Source organism: Talpa occidentalis, unplaced genomic scaffold (genome assembly GCF_014898055.3).
Source record: "Talpa occidentalis isolate TD23 unplaced genomic scaffold, MPIMG_talOcc4v2.1 talOcc4.8, whole genome shotgun sequence".
NCBI lineage: Eukaryota > Metazoa > Chordata > Mammalia > Eulipotyphla > Talpidae > Talpa > Talpa occidentalis.
In genome coordinates, this window is record NW_023605194.1 from 66,340,508 (window position 1) to 66,352,531 (window position 12,024).

Below are 12,024 nucleotides of genomic sequence, written 5' to 3' on the forward strand. Positions count from 1 at the left end.
GCTTCTGTAGTTCTCCAACATGACTTCTTCGTGCAGAGCCCTCTGAGTGGTACCCATGTGCTCCCACTCCTCCTGGGTGAACTCCACGGCCACATCCCGGAAGGTCACTGAGTCCTAAGGTATTAAACATGACAGTACTAGGTAATGGGAAGAACACATGTCATATCAATAATGCTGTCCCAACCAGCGGAGAAAAGCATACGCAAAGAAAGCGGTAACCGCTATCATGCTGAATATAAAATATTAGTGACCGTTTTGTCCATCAGGAGCAAGACATTATGCTGAGTTTTGGTATTTTAACCTCCTCCTAAAAGTTCTAGTAGGCCTCCCCAGTGGCGCAGCGGTTGAGCGCTGGGTTGCAAAGCTGCCCACAGCCTCTGCAGCGCTGGTTCAATCCCCGGCTGCTCCCGTGCCACCAGAGGAGGGTCCCACATGGCGCGCCGACCTCTCCTGCCGCCCGCTGCTCCCCTCAGCAGTGTACCTCCATCCTTCTGCCTGCTCTGCTCCCTGCTCTGGCTCTGGTGAATTCTCTCACCCTCCCGTGCTTCTAACTGTACCCAGTGCTTGTATAAATAAAAAAAATAAAAATAAAGTTCTAGTAAATGCAGTAAGGTATTCCAGCGGAATAATGACAGCTACAGGCACCAGTGTGAGAATCGCAGGGACATGATATCAATGGGTGAGGAGAGAGGAAGTAAATTGGAGATAAATACATTTATCAGTATTATAGACCGAATTGTCACCTCCTCCACCAAGTGATCTGTTGAAGCCCTAACTCCCAATTTGACCATGTTTGGAGATGGGGCCTCTGAGGAAATAATTAAGGTTAAATGAGTTCTTAAGAGTAGGACCTGATCCAACAGGAGTGGTGTCCTTACAAGAAGAGGAGGAGGAACCAGGAGTTTGAGTGCACAGAGAAAATGCCTCACCTCTTGTGAGGTCACAGGAGAGGGGGCTGCCACAAGCCAGGATGAGAGTCCTCACCAGAAACGGATGCCGTTGGCACCTTGATCTCAGACTTCCAGTCCATAGAACTGTGAGAAATTTAATTTCTGTTGTTTAAATCATCAGGTCTGGTATTTTGTTATGGCACCCCTAGCAGAATGACATATTCAGTGTTCAAACATGCAAATTTGAGCAATATGTTGTTTAGGTATAACCATAAAGAAAAGTAAGAAAAAATTTCTACAAATTTGAGGCAAGAGATTATATTAAAGGAGGAGGGGGAGGGACACTGTTTTTTAAGATGAATAGATGGATATGGAGGAAATGTGTCTGCTAAGTTATTTGGAATAGAAAAAAGAGTTACTGGAAGGAAGGTTGGTGAGGGCTAGGTCCTGGGTTGTGCAGTCCAATGGCACCCAGAAACCACTTATTTGTGGATTGCGGTTCGGTATCTTGATACCTGTGTCTGTCTTCCTTATTCTCTCCACAGACATGACACTATCCTCTCCTGGCCCCTTGCTTGGATTCCTGGGTTCTCCCACTTTTTGTTATCCTTAAAGAAATGACTTGCTCCACATCCCTCTGTCCTGGGCACCCCTGGGCTTATCCATGTCCTTGGGTTCAGGCCTGTCTTCTCACCCTTATTTCCCAATGTTGACTTTCAGCTCTGAGTCCTTGCATTGTCAGAACAGAGTGAGGGGGAAGAGGAGTCATTGGAGAAGCCGGGCCAACAGCATTCCCTCCATCACTGGGGATATGCTCTCCTCCATGGGGTGGAGGCCACACAGGTAGAAATTGCACCAGGTAACAGTACTCCTGTGACCACCACAGGCCACCTCACGGGCTTGGTTCCTGTCTCACTTTCCATGAGGCTCTACGAGTGGCAGTGCCTTCCTCACTGGGAGTGGAGTCTCAGAAGATCCACCAGCATCACCCAAGGCTGAGGGCAGCAGAGGCTAAGGGGGCAGGCCAGGTGTGAGGTCCCAATAGCAACATGGAAAGACATTCTCATCAGTGCTGAGAGACAGAGAAAGCTCGAACGACCTGGCTTGATAGTTATAACACCTCAGTGTTACAAACACCAAAGCAAATACCCAGAAAATTCAAAACCACAAAGAAGGCAAAAGGACAAAAGTAGTCAATCCGCTAGTTGAGAGTTTGTCCCCCTAGGTTAAATTAGGATTGAATAAACACCATGTTCTCCCTCCTCTAGTTTAGTTCATACCACAAGTACAAACAGAATGAGACATAAACTCACTTAAGTACCCAAGGTTTTAAAATTTTTATAATTACATTGAAATTTTTTAAAGGGATAGCTTTTGAAATTTTTAATAAAAATTTACAGTCTGAATTTAGAAAGTAGAAAAATACAAGCATCTATTAACAAAAATTCATAATAATTTAAATTAATAGAATAAAGTAAGTCAGGAGAGGATAATTATGTAACATAAATAAACAAAAATAATCAATTATTCTTCAAACAAAATTCCTACCCATGTGGGAAGCAACCTCTGGATGTTAAGAAACTGATGCAAAAATTTAAATGGAGACTTCTGGTGACACTTGGTTTGGCATTAAGTGGATTCTTTACTTGTGGTTAAATATGTAAGTCAAACATGATGAGAAACTGAGGGTCTTTATGACGAGGGAATTAATTTATTCACATCCTACTAGGTAAAAGCTTCTCTTAGCCAGCTCTTTGTTCATGATTTTCCTTTTGGAAATTTAGTTTCTTTTTTTTTTTAAAGATTTTATTTATTTATTTATTTATTTATTTATTTATTTATTTATTTATTTATTTATACATACAAGCACTGGGCACAGGCAGAAGCGCAGGAGGGTGAGAGAATTCACCAGAGCCAGAGTGGGGAGCAGAACAGGCAGCGATGAAATACACTGCTAAGGGGAGCAGCGGGCACGGCAGGAGAGTTCTGTCGCTCCATGTGGGACCCTCGCTGGTGACCAGGGATCTAACCGGTGCTGCAGAGGCTGAGGGCAGCTTTGCAGCCCAGCGCTCAACCGCTGCACCACCAGGGGAGGCCCGGAAATTTAGTTTCTAAAGTAGAAGTTCATTTTTAAAGGTACAGCAGCTAATCTATGTAAAGAACTCAGAACAGGCTGTTTCCTTTAAGCAATGATGATTAAAGGACTGAATCCAAGGCTATTAGTATATCATATAATAAGTACAAGAGGGCATTCTCTCAATCACATACTTGAGGAAAAGGTGAAGTCTTTAGAAAAGATCTCAGAGGAAGGCTGACTGAAATTCTATATTTGTACATCGATTTTTCTTTCAGAATAAGAAATAAGCAAATATTAATGGAATGAGAAAATGTTTTGTTGAATATTATCTTTCCAAATACTTGATTAATGGATGTATTTGGAAAACATTAATTATGGCTACCAAAACCAAAACATATTTGATGTGATTAAAAAAGATTTAAATGCGAACAACTTAAGGCATTTTTATACAGAAGCCAAATGAGGGTAACCTGCCCAATTAGACATTGGTTCAAAACCCTGGTCATTAAAACAACATTAGATTCATGAAACCAAGCATCCTAGGTGGCCTAAAAAGAGGTATTTATTCAGACATATACAATGGCTTTTAGGCCAGAAGATGAAATGGATCATTTTTAAAGATTAAATTTATTCCTTTTAAACCATAGCAGTCATTACAATGGAATTAGAGGATTTTTGAGAAAATAACCTTGAAAAGCTAACACCAAGGTCACCATCCATTCTAAAACAACATGTACACTTGAAAACAGAAATATCTAAAATTTTCTGTATACCCTACTGAATTTGAGAGGCAAAAAACTGGGAAAAAGAATTTGCAAAATATATTATTTTCAAAGGGTTGGCAATCTTCTACATAAAAAGTTCTTACAAATAAAGAAGAATAACAAAATAAGAGAAAATGGACATAATCGATGAGTAAATAATTCACAGAAGAAATTCAAATGACTAATAAATTATGAGAATTTATTAGAATTCAATGAGAACTTGAAATAGAAATTAAAAGAATAACTTAATTTATTGAGACTGGCAAAAAAATTAAGTTTCCTAGACTCTGGTTTCTAGTAATTGACTAATTGAGTATCCAAACTGATTCTTCAGCAGAGAATAAATGAAAATGGTTAAAACCTTAAGGTAGAAGACTTATTACTAAAAATGCATACATTACTCATAAATTTATTATATGATTAATCAAAATAAAAAATGAATTTTTTTAACCTTGCTAAAAAAATGATATTAACATTTACTTGGGAGAAAAAAATCAGGCAAAAGGAACTTACAAAGTTAAAAGTATTAAATTACCTTTGCCTAAGTTAAAAAATTTTGCTTCCATTTAAAAATAAATACTAGAGGGCCTCCCCGGTGGCGCAGCGGTTGAGCGCTGGGTTGCGAAGCTGCCCGCGGCCTCTGCGGCGCCGGTTTGATCCCCGGCTGCTCCCCGGCCACCGGAGGAGGGTCCCACATGGTGCGCGGACCTCTCCTGCCGCCCGCTGCTCCCCTCAGCAGTGTACTTCGGTCCTTCTGCCTGCTCTGCTCCCCGCTCTGGCTCTGGTGGATTCTCTCACCCTCCTGTGCTTCTGACTGTACCCAGTGCATGTATAAACAAACAAACAAAACTAAATAAATAAATAAATAAAAACATGCCTCTATTAAAAAAAATTATTTATAAAAATAAATAAATAAATAAATAAAAATAAATACTAGAATAGAATAGATAACATCAATATACAGGTTCCTGGGTTTTATACCTTGGAAACTTTATGAATGGTCATAATTTTATAACTTGGAAACATGATGTTACACACATCTAGAAGACAAATTACCCAATAAATTTGTGCTGAAATCACTTGTTGTATGTCATAAATTGGGTAACCTAGATGGAATGGAAAACATTCCTAGGAACACACGATCTACCAAAATAGATTCAAGACAAAATAGGCAACAGAATAACAAGAATATTGAATCAGTAATCAATTAGGCAAGAAAAAGAAATGAATAAAATGAAATGTATCCGAATTGGAAAGGGATAAGTAAAACTTTATTTGCATATAAAATGATCCAATGTGTAGAAACCTCTAATGACACCACAAAAACATAATAGTTAATGAACTCAGCACACAAAAATTAGTTGCATGTCAATATACTACCAATGAACAATACAAAAAAAGGAATTAAGTAAACAATTTCATTTTACATTATCTTCAAAAATAATAAAATACTAAGGAATAAATTTAACAAAGGAGGGGCAAGATTTTGCACTGAAAGCTACAAAACATTGCTGATAGACATTAAAGAAAGTGGAAAAACATCCTGTGTTCTTGTTTTAGAAGACTTACTAATGTTAAGGACAAAGTTAGGAGAATTCTCATTTCCTGATTTGAAAACTTAACTGTAGTGGTACAACAATCAAAATACATGAGGCACTTGCGTAATAATAGACATATTAACCAATGTAACAGAATTCAAAGCCAGAAATAAACCCTTACCTTTACGGTCAATTGATTTTTTTGAGAGAGGTGCCAAGACTGCTGATGAAAAGTCTCTTCAATAGACAGTGAAGGGAAAACTAGATATCCATATACAAGTGACTGAAGTTGTTGGACTGTTATCATACAACAAAAAGTAATAAAAAGTGGATGACAGACATAAATTTACGAGCTAACACGACAAAACAAACAGAGAAAACAAAAAAGCAAATCTTCACAACTTACGATTTTTCAATGGTTTCTTAAATATAACACCAGAAGCACACCCAACAAAATTTAAAAAGTAATACATTGGACTGCAAAACTTTTTTTTTTTTTTTAAACAGAGGCATGTTTTATTTATTTATTTGTTTGTTTGTTTGTTTTGTTTATACAAGCACTGGGTACAGTCAGAAGCGCGGGAGAGTGAGAGAATTCACCAGAGCCAGAGCGGGGAGCAGAGCAGGCAGAAGGACCGAAGTACACTGCTGAGGGGAGCAGCGGGCGGCAGGAGAGGACTGCGCGCCATGTGGGACCCTCACCCGGTGGCCGGGGAGCAGCCGGGGATCGAACCGGCACGGCAGAGGCCACGGGCAGCTTCGCAACCCAGCGCTCAACCGCTGCGCCACCGGGGAGGCCCTGCAAAACTTTTTAAAAAAGATTTATTTATTTGTGCATACGAGAGCTGGGGTACAGGCCAGAGGTGTGGGGGTGGGAGGATTCACCAGAGACAGAGTGGGGAACACAACAGGCTGATCGACCGAAGTACACTGCTGAGGGGAGAAGCGGGTGAGTCAGGAGAGGTCTGCGGCACCATGTGGGTTGCTCCCTGGCAGGCCAGGGATCTAACTCTTGCTGCAGAGGCTGCGAACAGTTTCACCAGCCGTGTCTTAACCCCTTGCACCACCAGAGAGGCCCCCAATCCTCTCACCCCCTGCAATTCTGACCTATACCCCAGTTCTTGTATGCATAAATAAATAAATCTTTTAAAAATACATGTTTTTACCACAATAAAAATAGCTAAGTGGCAATCTGTGTGTAGCATTCTATCACTTGGGTGAAAAAGAAGTAGACAAATGCATAAGAGGTGGTCTGGAAGGAAAACTGGGTGGCCCAGGGCAGAAGTAGCAGACTTGCATTTTTCGGTTCACCTTTTTGTGTTTGAATTCTGAAATCTGTGCATGTATTACTTATTCATATATTTACTTTAAAAAAGATTTAGACATGGGTTTTAAATATGACCCCATTACATAAATGTACAAAGGTCAGAAGTCAATTCATGACAGAATAACAGGTCCCCTCCCCACACTCACACCTGTACAGGGAGCAAAGTCTTCATTGGTGCCTGCACTGTGACCATGTTCTCCTCCAGGAACAGCTGCAGAGAGAGAAGACACATGAGTGTCTGCTCTAGCAGAACTCAGACCTGCCCAGTACTCTTTTCCAAGCCCCCTGCCCCCCAACAAGGCAGGTAGGACATGGCCATCATGTACTTGTGGATATATACTGTAAAGGGAGAAAGAAAGGGCCTTTGACCTTGGGTTTCTTACCTTTCCTGACTTCCACGAGGCTTTCACAGTGTGGAACACTTCTCTCTTATGACCAGTTCCCCCCACAAAGATCACTCAAAGCCCAGACGGCTTCATTAATGAATGAATGGGATCAAATATTTTTTTAAATTTATTTATTTATGCATACAAGAACTGGAGTCAGACTAGAGGTGTGGAGGGTGAGAGGATTCACGAGAGACAGATTGGGGAGCAGAACAGGCAGATCTACTGAAATACACTGCTGAGGGGAGCTGCGGGCAAGTCAGGAGAGGTCTGCTGAGCCATGTGGGTAGCTCTCTGGCCGGGGAGCGACCTCGTGCTGCAGTGGCTGCAGACAGCTTCATAGCTAGCGTCTTAACCCCTTGTGCCACCACGGAGGTCCGGGATCAAATATTTAAGGGCAAAATACTTGCACAAACACTATCAGAAAATAAAAAAGAAGGGAGTGCCTCCTAACTTGCTTTCTGATATAACCCTGATATCAAAACTTGAGAAATTATTATAAGAAAATGAAGACCAATATCATGAACATAGATGCAAAAATCCTCACCACATATTAGCAAATCAAAGGTGTGTATGTGTGTATATCTCCCAGTAGAAATTTACCCCAGAAATAAAATGTTGGTTCAACACTGGAAAAATTATGTAACTAGGGGCCTCCCCGGTGGCGCAGCGGTTGAGCGCTGGGTTGCGAAGCTGCCCGCGGCCTCTGCAGCGCCGGTTCGATCCCTGGCTGCTTCCCGGCCACCAGAGGAGGGTCCCACATGGCACGCAGACCTCTCCTGCCACCCGCTGCTCCCCTCAGCAGTGTACTTCGGTCCTTCTGCCTGCTCTGCTCCCCGCTCTGGCTCTGGTGAATTCTCTCACCCTCCCGCGCTTCTGACTGTACCCAGTGCATGTATAAACAAAACAAACAAACAAAGAAAGAAAGAAAGAAAGAAAACATGCCTCTATAAAAAAAAAATTATGTAACTAATCACATTAAATTATTAAAATCGTAATATCTTAATAGATGCAGAAAATCATTTGATAAAATTCAATACTAATCCATGATAAAAATACTTAGCAAAGCAAGAATGAGGTTATTCAAACAAAGAGAATTTACAAAAAAATACCTACAATTCATATCATAATAAATAATGACAAGTGAAGGTGTTACCCTGACATTGGGAATTAGGTAAGAGTATATGTTCCCAATATTTCTACTTGACATTGTACTGGAGGTGCCAGTCAGCAAAATAAAATAAGAAGGCATAAATAGTAAAAGGGAAAAGAAAAACTATCTTTGCAGACAACATGATTATCTCCAAAAAAACTTAAGAGATCTATAACATAATTTTTAAAGTTAATAAGTGAATTAAGCATAGTCACGGGACATAAGGGTCTCCTTAATTCTTACTAAACTTAATACTCCAATCCCCTGTTACAGTTAATAATTTCTTATGACACATTTTCCCTTTTCATATTATGGTGTAGTTTCTTTCTCCTGGTTGTATCCTTTGCTGTCTAAGTAAAAAACCTACTCTCAGTCTCTACATCATTATATTTAAAAAAAAAAATTTTGAATTATATTGTAGATCTAAATGGAAGAGCTAAAACTGTAAGTTTCCTAAAAAAAATATAAGAAGAAATTCTGTGATCTTCCCATAGGCAAAGGTTTCTTAAGTAGGATAGAAAAATTACTAACCATAAAAAATGTGATTAATTGGATGTCACTAAAATTTAAAATTTCTGCCCCTGTAAGAGATATTAAGAAGATAAAGGGCCTCCCTGGTGGCCAAGGGGTTAAGTCTCAGCCCTATCAACACTACTTCCTGAGTTCAATCCCCAGCCACATGGCCCAGCAGACCTCTCCTGTCTCGCCCCCTGCTCCCCTCAGCATTGTATTTCAGTAGATCTGCCTGTTCTGTTCCCCACTCTGTCTCTGGTGAATCCTCTCACCCCCCACGCCTCTGCCCTGTACCCCAGTTCCTCTACGCAAAAAAAAAAAAAAAAAAAAGGATGAAAACTCCAGGTGTAGGGGAGGGTTATCCACACCCTGCATGTTCCCAAGGAATGGCTGTTTTCAGGACTGGCCTGGAGTCTCACTGTCTCAGATCGTCCAGATAGTTTACATTAACAGTGTGATTCTTAGTAAAACGCTGCTTCCCATCTGAGGTCTCAGCTTCAGTGGTGGAGGGAAGCCTATGTGATTAACCGCCAATAAAACTCAGGACACTTATTCTTGTGCAAATTTCACTGGTAGGCAACAGCTCACACATGTTGTCATACATCATCAGTGTGGGGAAATTAGGTACATCCCTTGTTATCACAATGGGAAGGGATATATGGCAGCTCCTGCCTGGTGTCCTCCAGACCTCACCTCAAATGTGTTCTTCCTGTGCGGACTTTACTCTGTATCCTTTTGGGGTAATAAGCACTAGTAATAAGTATGACTTCTGCATCCTAAGAGAGTCTAGTAAAACAATGAGGGTGGTCTCAGAGACCCCCGAGACAGCAAGTCCCAGAGGGAAGGAAATATTCACTATAAATATATATATGTGTGTGTGTGTGATAATGTAGACAGACACAATACATATGGATGTAAGTGTAGAACACATACATGATAAACGTCTTGTATCCAGAATATAAGGTGAATTCTAAAGTACAAAAATGAAACAACCCAATAAAAAACTGGGCAAAGGAGTTCACAAAGGAAGATGTAAAAATGATAATTAGGGCCTGTCTGGTAGCACAAGGGGTTAATTCTCAGCACTATGAAGCAATCTGCAGCCACTGCAGCAGGAGTTCCACAACCTCCGCCCCCCTCCCCGGCTGCTCTTCTCAGCAGTGTATTTCAGTCAATCCGCCTGTTCTGCTCGCTTCTCTGTCTCTGGTGAATCCTCTCACCACCACCGCTTCCCCTGAACCTGTGGACTACACCCCAGCTCTTGTATGCATAAATACATAAATCCTTAAAAAAATGATAATCAGCTTACTATCATTAGTCGAAAGGAAAACCCAAATGAAAAACACAATGAGAGACCACCACATACCACCACATCAGAGGAATAAATGTAAAAATCTGACAATACCAAGTGTTATTAAAAGCTGGTGCAAGTGTAATTGTCACCTACACTATATATGACCAGAAGCTATTCTGTTACTAAGAGTTTACCCAGGAGAAATGAAAATATATGCCCACAAAAAGTCTTGTACACAAATGAATATGGCAGCTTTACTCATAGAATTGAAAACTAGAAACAACTCAAATGCTCATTGACTGGTAGATGAATAAACAAATTGTGATATATTTATACAAAGAACATTCTATAGCAATAAAAAGGAACACACCACCAATACATACATGATATTAGATGAACCTCAGAGACATTAAGTTGAATTTAAAAAAAAAAACACAAACGAGTACATATAGGAGAGTTAGATTTACATAAAGTGCTAAAGCAAGTTCAATGAGACAGAAATCAGACTGGTGAGTGCTTGGGTGAAGAACTTTAGAAGTGGACTAGTGAGAGGCACGAAGAACTTTCTGGAAGTTAAAAATGTTTTCTGACTTCACTGGGGTGGTAGTTACAGACTTATATACTTGTCAAAACCTATAAAAATGTGCATTTTATTATATCTCAATATATGTCAGTAAAGTTGAGTAAAAAGGAAGTGGGCCCTCCTCTACCCCCTGTGTGTCCTCTGTCATCCTGCCTCACCCAGCACCTTCACATCACCCATGAACGAATCTCATTGAGTCTCATCTTTCCCAGAGATGTTGACAACTCCCCAATCCTCCCTCACTCACCATACCCCTCCCTGGTGCTCTGAGGCTGAAGAGACCTGAATTTCTCCCTCTGGATGTCACCCAGGCCAACATCTGGATGTCACCCAGGCCAACATCCTTTCACCATCATCCACTCACCAGGTGTCCCCATCTCGGGATATGATATCTCCATCCTGAGCTGCTCAGACCAGAAATGGAAGATTCTGAACTTGGGCATCAGCCACACCTCTGTGCTCTGACATCAAGTCTACAGACTCATCACCCCAAATCCCTCTATCTATCATCTCCTGCACAGCCACAGTCCAAGTTTGAGTCTCCTTTTGTCTGAACTAACACAGTGTCCTCCTTCCTGGCTTTCCTGCCACTAACCCAGACCTCCTATAACCAGACTATTTCTATAACAATGCCAGATTGACCTTACTGAGATTCATTCCTTAAATACATACAGAACACCTTAAATTCACAAGTGCTGGTCAGTTTTAGGCACTGAAAATACAGGCGGGAATAGGTAACAATTTCAATGGAGCTATATTCTAGTTGGGAGGAGGAGTAGCAATAAACAAGACAAGGAAAAGGAAGGCTAGACACTGTGGTGGCCACCCCAAGACCTTGGCTGCGTGCTGTTGTGTCATCCCTTCCCACAGGGTAAGCAGAAACAAAGGATTCTGAGTCTAGATCATGAAAGATATTCATTGTGACTTTCGCCTTTCTTCCTTTTACTGAGTCACCATGTTTTGAGGATGTTCAAGCAGTCCTAAGGAGACATATGGTGAGGAGCTGAGACCTGCTGCCAACAACCTGACCTGACACCCACGTGTAGGCTCCATCTTGGAAGAAGATTCTCCAGCTCTCCAGACTCCCCAGATTCTTCATCCAGTTAAGCATTCAGATGCCTTCATCTCTGGCTGACAGTCTGACTGCAACCTCAAGAGAGGCCCAAGCCAGAAACACGTGATAAGCTGCTCATGAATTCCTAACCCACAAAAATGGTGTAGGTAATACAAGCTCTCTATTGCTTTAAGTCCCAAAATTCTGTGAAATTTATTAGGCAAGAATAGATAATACAGACAGTGAAGAGATAGGAGAAAAATATGAAGCAGGGAAGGGTGATAAGAAGTATGAGGGGGGCAAAAATTTCAGAGACCATGTCCAGAAAAGACTTCCTTAGCAAAGGGTAACAAAGAACAAGGAAGCAGCCATGTGGAGATCTGGGGGGAAAGCATTCCCAGAGAGGGTCTAGCACATGGAAAGGTGCCTAGTGAATTCCAGATAC

At 41.0% G+C, this 12,024-nt stretch overlaps 1 long non-coding RNA gene across 1 annotated transcript; it reads left to right on the forward strand.

The window, feature by feature from the left end:
- The first annotated feature begins 986 nt into the window (after window positions 1–986).
- On the forward strand, window positions 987–11,767 carry LOC129145034 (uncharacterized). Its single transcript, XR_008550029.1, has 3 exons — window positions 987–1,036; window positions 1,611–1,733; window positions 11,476–11,767. It is a non-coding gene; the product is annotated as an uncharacterized LOC129145034 (long non-coding RNA).
- The last annotated feature ends 257 nt before the right edge of the window (window positions 11,768–12,024 follow it).